Genomic DNA, 8,015 nt, shown 5'->3' with positions numbered 1-8,015 from the left:
AAAACATACCCAGATCATAATAATAAACATGCGTCAGTAGATCTAGTCTATCCAGAGTCAAACCATATGAAGATAATCATTCCAAGCCTTGAGATCTCGTTCCATCATTCATCATCATCCACATGGGTGAAACCTTGGTTCAGATCACCAACCCATAACCAGCATTTGGATCACACACTTTCTCAGATCTTCATCACTCACACTTGCTCTCTTTGGCCTAGTGATCTTCTCCTTATATAGCCTTAGGCCTTGCTCAATACCAAGAGCAAAAACCATAGTAACACAATACCATCAACCTCGAAACTAGGGATCGACACGTCCGTCGAGACACCATGGTCCAAAACCATAGGCACAACTTCCAAGGACTAACTGCCACTGACCAAAGGTACGTTTTCACATGTACGCGCTTTTACTGAAGCCAACCTGCGTGTACACGCTGATTATCCTTGCTGAACCTGCGTATATCTCTTTCTTGTCCTGCTGTACTGAGATCTGTCCACTAGTTAAGTTGCCATTACCTGTACCAGTCTCTGAGCACCTGTACCAACCTCTGAGTGAGTTGCCATCAAGGACAACACTTGAATCATAATGCCAACACCAAGCCCATCATCAGACCTTGGGAACAGCTTGTCCACAACAAGCACAGAACTGGTCTTGGATATGACAAGGACTTGTCCTTTCATATTCCAGACTACTCAAAGCCCATTCAGTTTCAGAGTGCTGGATTCATTCATGACAGTTCAGCTCCAGCTGTTCCAGATTCTGCCCCTCTTCCACAGCAACAAAAACAACAGATTGTGAAATGCCAACACTGTGACCGAGTTGGCCATTTGAAAGATCACTGTTTTGATCTTCATCCATGTAAGCACTGCCATAAAACTAGCCATTCTTCAAACAGATGCTTCAGAAACAAATGTCCTGCAAGAACAAAGATTCATCTTGGATGGATCGCTTCTTGGAAATGGGCATCAACAGACAAGAAGATATTTCAAACACATGTCAGAACTTGTTCCAGAATATTGAACAGTCTTGCAGTTGAGTTTTCTCCATCATCTCACCTTGTATCTGACAGGGGGGGAAATGATGGTCATCTACAAGCTTCAAAGTCACATCAAGCGAGCCTGAGCCACAACCTGCCACACCAGTTTCAGAGTTGTAGCCAGAGACAAAGATGCCCCTGAGCATGCCTTCAGTTGGCAATCTGGGACACTTCCTCTAGCAAAAGACTCCAGCTTCTTGCCAGTTTTGGAAGAGTTCCGGGAATAGCAGAGTTGTTGGTCATCCTTAAACCATCACAGATTGAGAACACTTCCTCTAGCAGAAGACACCATCTTCTTGCCAGTTTTGTAAGAGTTCCAGGAATTGCATTAAGCATTCCAGAGTTGTTGGTCATCCTTAAACCATCACAGATTGAGAACACTTCCTCTAGCAGAAGACACCAGTTTCTTGCCAGTTTTGGAAGAGTTCCGGGAACTGCACTAAGCGTTCCAGTGTTGGTGGTCATCCTTAAACCACCGCCCTTTATACCAACATTTCATAGAGCACATTCAGCCTAGTGCTGCCATGCATTATTGCACATTTTGTATTACAGCTCTCTTCTTGGACTCATACATAACCCTTCAGATTAAGGGGGGGAATGTTGGACACCTAATCCTAAAGGGTTAGTGTGGAAGCCGAAAAGACTAAGCAGTCCAAGAGACCTTGGGATCTGAAACCCAAGAGTCACAACATTGTATTATAAATGTACATCTCCTGTTAATAAAAAATGAACTCACATGATTTATCTTTCACATTGTTTGCTGTCCATGTGTGTTTAACAACAACCTACAAGGTTGACACCACAAGGATTGGAAGAAAAAAGAGAAAAAAGGTTTTGTTACAGTTGTGATAGAAAATAGACTAAAGGTAATAAGTGTGCTGAGAATAAATTATTTTACATATATTGAGAAGGGGAGGAAGAAAAGGAATAAGAAACATCAAAAGAAGAGGATATACACCAGGAACAAACCCTAGAGAAAGAAGAAATAAATCCTACCATATCTTGTAATGGATTGGCTGGAATTACCACTCCTCAAACTATCAAGATATAAGGGAATATTAAGAAGAAAAAGGTAATAGTTTTGATTGATTGGGATAGTACCCATAATTTTATTAATTATAAGATAGCCAAGGAATTGAATTGGTTCCTGTATCTAGCATTAGATTGTAAAGTGATGGTTGCGAGTTGAGGAACCATAAACTACTGAGGAAAGTGCCATATTATCAAACTATCCATGGGAGAATATGTATTGAATAGCCCAATGCTTTCCATTCCAATGGGTGGTGCTAATGTTATACTAGGAGTCCAATCTCTATAATCCTTAGGTACACTAGCTTTTAATTTTCAAGAACTTTTCATGAAATTTTCTTCAGAAGGAAAGGAAGTTGAATTAAGGGGTATCGGAGGGACACCGGGAAAGATAATGAGCTCTAATGGAATGACAAAGCTTCTAAAGAAAGAACAAGGAATAATTACACAATTATGTTCACTAGAGGTTCCCACATCTAAATCATCTATTTCTCCAGATCTCCAAAAAGTCTTGGACAATCATTCCAAGGTATTTGAGACTCCCAAAGGCCTCCCACCTATTCGTGATCATGATCATGCTATTCATTTGATTCCAGGAAGCGTTGCTCCAAACATCGGGCCTTATAGATATCCCTATGCCCAAAAGAGTGAAATTGAATGCATGGTTGCAGAAATGAAAGAGGTTGGTATAATTCAACCTAGTCAAAGTTCTTTCTCTGCTCCAGTAGTATTGGTTCACAAGAAGGATGGATCAAAGCGCATGTGTCTAGATTATAGGGAGCTCAACAAGCTCACTATTAAAGATAAATTTCTCGTTGCTGTCATTGATGAATTATTGGATGAATTGCATGGATCAATTTACTTCACCAAGTTGGATCTTCGTTCAGGATATCATCAAATCATAATGAAGACTGAAGACATTCCAAAAACAACATTTAGAACTCATGAGGGTCATTACAAATTTTTGATCATGCCTTTTGGCCTTACCAATGCACATTCTATATTTAAAGGTATGATGAATTCCATTTTCAAACCATTCCGTAGAAAATTTGTGTTAGTATTTTTTGATGATATACTACTCTACAGCAAGTCTTGGAAGGATCATGTTCAACATGTTGACAAGGTGCTCAAACTATTGGAGGAGAAACAATTATATGAAAAAATATCCAAATGTTTCTTTGGAGTACAAAAGGTGGAATATCAAGGTCATATTGTATCTCACGAAGGTGTTAAGGTAAATCGTAGAAAAATTAAAACCATAAAGGAATGGAAAATCCCCACATCCATAAAGCATCTATGAGGATTTCTCTAGTTGACAGGGTATTATCGCAAGTTTTTAAAGAATTATGGGAGAATAGCAGCACCTCTAACAACATTATTGAAGAAAGATACATTTTCATGGGTTGCAGAAGCAACGAAGGCCTTTGAACATCTTAAAGAGGTAATGTGCCAATCACTAGTCTTAGCTACACCAAACTTCACAAAAATCTTTATTCTGGAATGTGATGCCTCAGGAAATGGATTTTTTGTTGTTTTAATGCAAGAAGAAAGACCCATTACTTTCGAAAGTCATCCAATCAAAGGAAAGTATTTACACAAAACTATTTGTGAGAAGGAAATGTTGGCAATAGTACATGCACCTAAGAAATGGTGACCCTACCTAATGGGAAGACACCTCAAGGTAAAAACAGATCATGATAGTCTTAAATACCTTTTAGAACAAAGATTATCTTAAGAAGATCACCAAAAATGTGTCACAAATATGTTGGGTTATGAATTTGAAATCATCTACAAAAAGGGAAGCAAAATGTTGTGGCAGATGCACTATCAAGAAAGGATGAGGATGTGGAAGCATTTATTTGCGCCATTTATATTATCCAACCAGATTGGATAAATCAAGAAAGGTATGAATGGAAGAATGACGAATAAGTGTGGGAACTCATTCAAAAGATACAACAAGATCCCAATACATCTGATACATTTAGCTAGAAAAATGATTCGTTATGGTACAAATATCGATTATACCTATGTAAGAATTCCCAACTCAAAAAAAGTATTCTTCGGAAATTTCACACCTCTCCCTTAGGAGGGCACTCAGGATTTCTAAAAAAAATCCACAAGGTTAAGAAGGAACTTTTTTGGGGTGGCCTTAAATCAGATATTCAATAGTTTGTAGCGGAATGTTTGGTTTGCCAACAAAATAAAGTTGAAACAATTAAGACCCCAGGTCTATTATGAGGAGGTTTCAAGGGATTTCATGATAGGTTTACCCAAGTCCAAAGGAAAGAGTGTTATCATGGTGGTAGTTGACAGAATTACCAAGTATACACACCTTTGTGCATTATCTCATCCATTTAATGTGAGTACAGTTTCTACTGCACTTATGGAAACAATTCAAAAGCTACGTGGAAACCCAAATATTATTGTAAGTGACAAAGTTCCCATTTTCACTGGAAATTTTTGGACAAAATTATTTTCTTGTCTTGGTATTCAGTTAGCTCATAGCTCATCTTATCATCCTCAATCTGATGGCCAAACTAAGATAGTAAACAAATGTTTGGAAGGATATATTCGTTTCTTTGTATATGATAAAAAAAACACAATGGGTCAAATGGTTGCCTCTGGCTAAATGGTAGTATAACACTCCTTCCATACTGCAACAAAAATGACCCCGTTTATGGCACTTTATGGATATCATCCACCATTGATCACATTATATTTAAGAGAAAATTCTAAGGTTCAAGTAGTGGAAGATCACATCGAGCATCAACAACAAATTCTCCAACTCTTAAAGGATAACCTCACCTTGGCGCATAATAGAATTAAATAGTAGGCATATCAACATTGCAACGAAATAATTTTTGATGTAGGTGATTGGGTATTCCTACGGCTACAACCCAATAAACAAATGTACCTCAAGCAAGCTAAGAAGGATAATAAATTAGCACCAAAGTATTATGGTCCGTACAAGGTGTTGCAAAAGATTGGTACTATGGCATACAAATTGGAGCTTCCTACAACTTCCTGAGTGCACACAGTTTTCCATGTTTCATGCTTAAGGAAGGTTATAGGTGACAAGCTCCCAGTTCAAACAATATTGCCAGAACTTGATGAGGAAGGAAAGTCATATTGGAACCTGAAGCAGTCAAAGAAACAAGAACTCGACAGCTGCGAAATCGATCAATTTCAGAGTATCTCATCAAGTGGAAGAACTTACCTGTTGAAGATTCCACATGGGAGGATAAGAATTTTATACAGAAGCATCAAGAACTACTTAGGCATTGAGGAAAACACTTTTTTGAAGGAGACGGGCATGTTAGGTTCCTATAATACTAGTGATTCCCCCCATTACTATTGTCATTGTATCCCTTATTGTTATTATTGTGCCCCTATTGTCCCCATATTGTTATTATTATGCCCCATAGAAGCCCACTATTGTTATTTTTGTGCATTTATGTTATGATTGTTAGGTCAACTTTGGTTATGTTGTGACCCCTTAGACTCCAATATATAGAAAGAAGGTTTTGTTATTTGTATCATCTAAGAATTGTTCATTTGTGTAATGTAAAGGAGGTTTCCCCCTCGAAGAGGCTGATTTCTAAGTTGTTGATCTATCTTTTCTATCTTTTTGTGAGCTGGTTTCATAACATTCAGCTTTAGAAAGAAACCCAAATACTACAAACTATCATCCAAATGTTAGATTTTTATTCCAAAAGTAGTGAAAATCTCTACTATCCAGTCCATGTTAGGGTCACAAGAGATCAATAAGGACTTATTGTGGTTCATGAAAATTTCCAAGGTAGATCCAAAATCTGCAAGAATGTTATGAAACATTTTCCATCCAGAAGGGTCTGATTTTCCAATTTCCAACAGGTCGTACACAAACATTAAATGGGTGGGGGGGACCATGTCAATGATTTTTCATCTAACTAAGAGGTCGCTCTCTCAAGCATTTAGAATTTTCCTTGACATACCATCTATGATGATAAGGAACACGATGGGAGAAAGAGCACAGACTTGTCTAAATCCTCTAGAAATAGTGAAGAAGTTTGTAGGGAAGCCATTAATCAGTATTGCAAATGATGCACTCTCGATACAAGCTTTTATCCATTTTATCATTTTGAGACCAATTCCCATTTAATGAAGAACAATCTACAAAAGTTCCCAATCAACACAATCAAAGGCCTTTTCGAGATTGATCTTCATAACGCAGGTGTCCAGTTTATAAGTATTGATGGAATGAAAACACCCTTGAGTGATTGCCATAGCATCATGAATCTGTCGGTTTTCTAAAAAGCTAGTTCTTTAAAAAGATCAAGTTTTCTGTAGAGATGAGTTTGGATAGGAATGGTTCAAGCCGGTTTGTAGTGGTTTTTTTGATGAGCTTATAAATGGTGTTGCACAATGATATTGGATGAATGTCTAAGAAGGGGATAGGGGATGGAACATTCGGAATTAGGGTAATGAGAAAATTGTTGCATCAGAGACCCAACCAAGATAGCAAGATTCTTCCACCATTTCAGTAACCTCATCGATCATGATGTCCTGAAAGTGTGTGAAAATTTAAAAAACATTTAAATTGCATGTTTTACTATATTTAATAAATAATAATTATTTTACATTACTGGATGAAAAAAATTTATTCTACATCACCCATAATTTTGCTCCGCAAGTCTTTTTTGGTCTCAATCATGTGATTATTTTTCCAAAAACTCTGACGATTAGAGTGTTTGAATTGTTTTTTTTTTTTTTTTATGGTTTAAATGGATTCAACACCATCAAAAACCTATTCAACATCCAAAACTCTAAAGCTTGACAGCTATAACCTAGACTTCTCAAAATTTCTACCAGATTTTCACCAAAATCATATTGGAATTTCAACTATTTTCCTAACAAAATTGTGACCTCATTAAATTACTCTCTTAAAAATTAAGATACTATATTTGATGAACATTAAATAATAATAATGCTGCATTTAAAAATTACCATGATTTTCGGCCAGCACTAATTTTAGAGAAGTAGTAAGTATTAGTCTAAATTTTTATATCCAATAATGTCTATGTTTGTATTTAAAAAAAATTCAATTAGAGTAATGATTTCTGACTCGATAGTGTATCTAAGAATTACCATTATGGATTTTCTTTACTGAAAAAGCAATGAGTATCCAAGACTGTTGTATTGAGAATACTAAATAATTACATATGGAATATGGGATTTTTTTGGATTTTTTTTCGAAAAAATAATTAGTTTTTTAGAATTAAAGTAAGGTAATTGGTATAACGTTAAGTCACAAATATATTAAGTTAAAAGCTCATAAATGTTTAAAAATAATATAACATTATAACAATATTTATTAAGATATTATAGTTTATTATATTACAAGTAAGAATAATTTTCAATAAGAAAATAAAAACAATTCTTCTCAATCGTTCAAAATAACTCTATTAATTTATATAGGAGTTGTCTATAATGTGACTTTTTGAGATTCCGGTGACGGAATCCGGGGGAAGAAATTGAGATGAAATCATGATTTGTTGCAGTTAAAATGATTTTTTAACTGCATATTCGGATTCAGCACCCTGAAAAACCCCTGGGACGCTTTCATTGTGCAGAAACTAGTTATCAAACTTGGATTTCAATAAATTACTGCCGGATTTTCACCGGAAAAAATCGCCGGAAAGGCTTTCAAAAAGTCGCGTTAAAGACTACGGCATTTATATATAATGTTTTTAAATACATATTTTATAATATAAATAATTTTATAATTTCATTTTTAAATGATTTTGATTTTTAAAATAATATTTTTTTCTAAATGATTTCGATTTTTATAATTTTAAATTATTAATTTTTATTTTAAAGATTATATATAATTTAAGAAAGATTTATTAACTGCTATACATAATCTACTAAAAAATTATTAACTATTTGAATTAAAAATATGTAATAT

This window comes from Pinus tabuliformis, chromosome 7 (assembly GCF_031772625.1).
Source record: "Pinus tabuliformis cultivar Carrire ecotype Pingquan chromosome 7, CPIR1, whole genome shotgun sequence".
NCBI lineage: Eukaryota > Viridiplantae > Streptophyta > Pinopsida > Pinales > Pinaceae > Pinus > Pinus tabuliformis.
Note: the sequence above shows the minus strand (reverse complement) of the source record.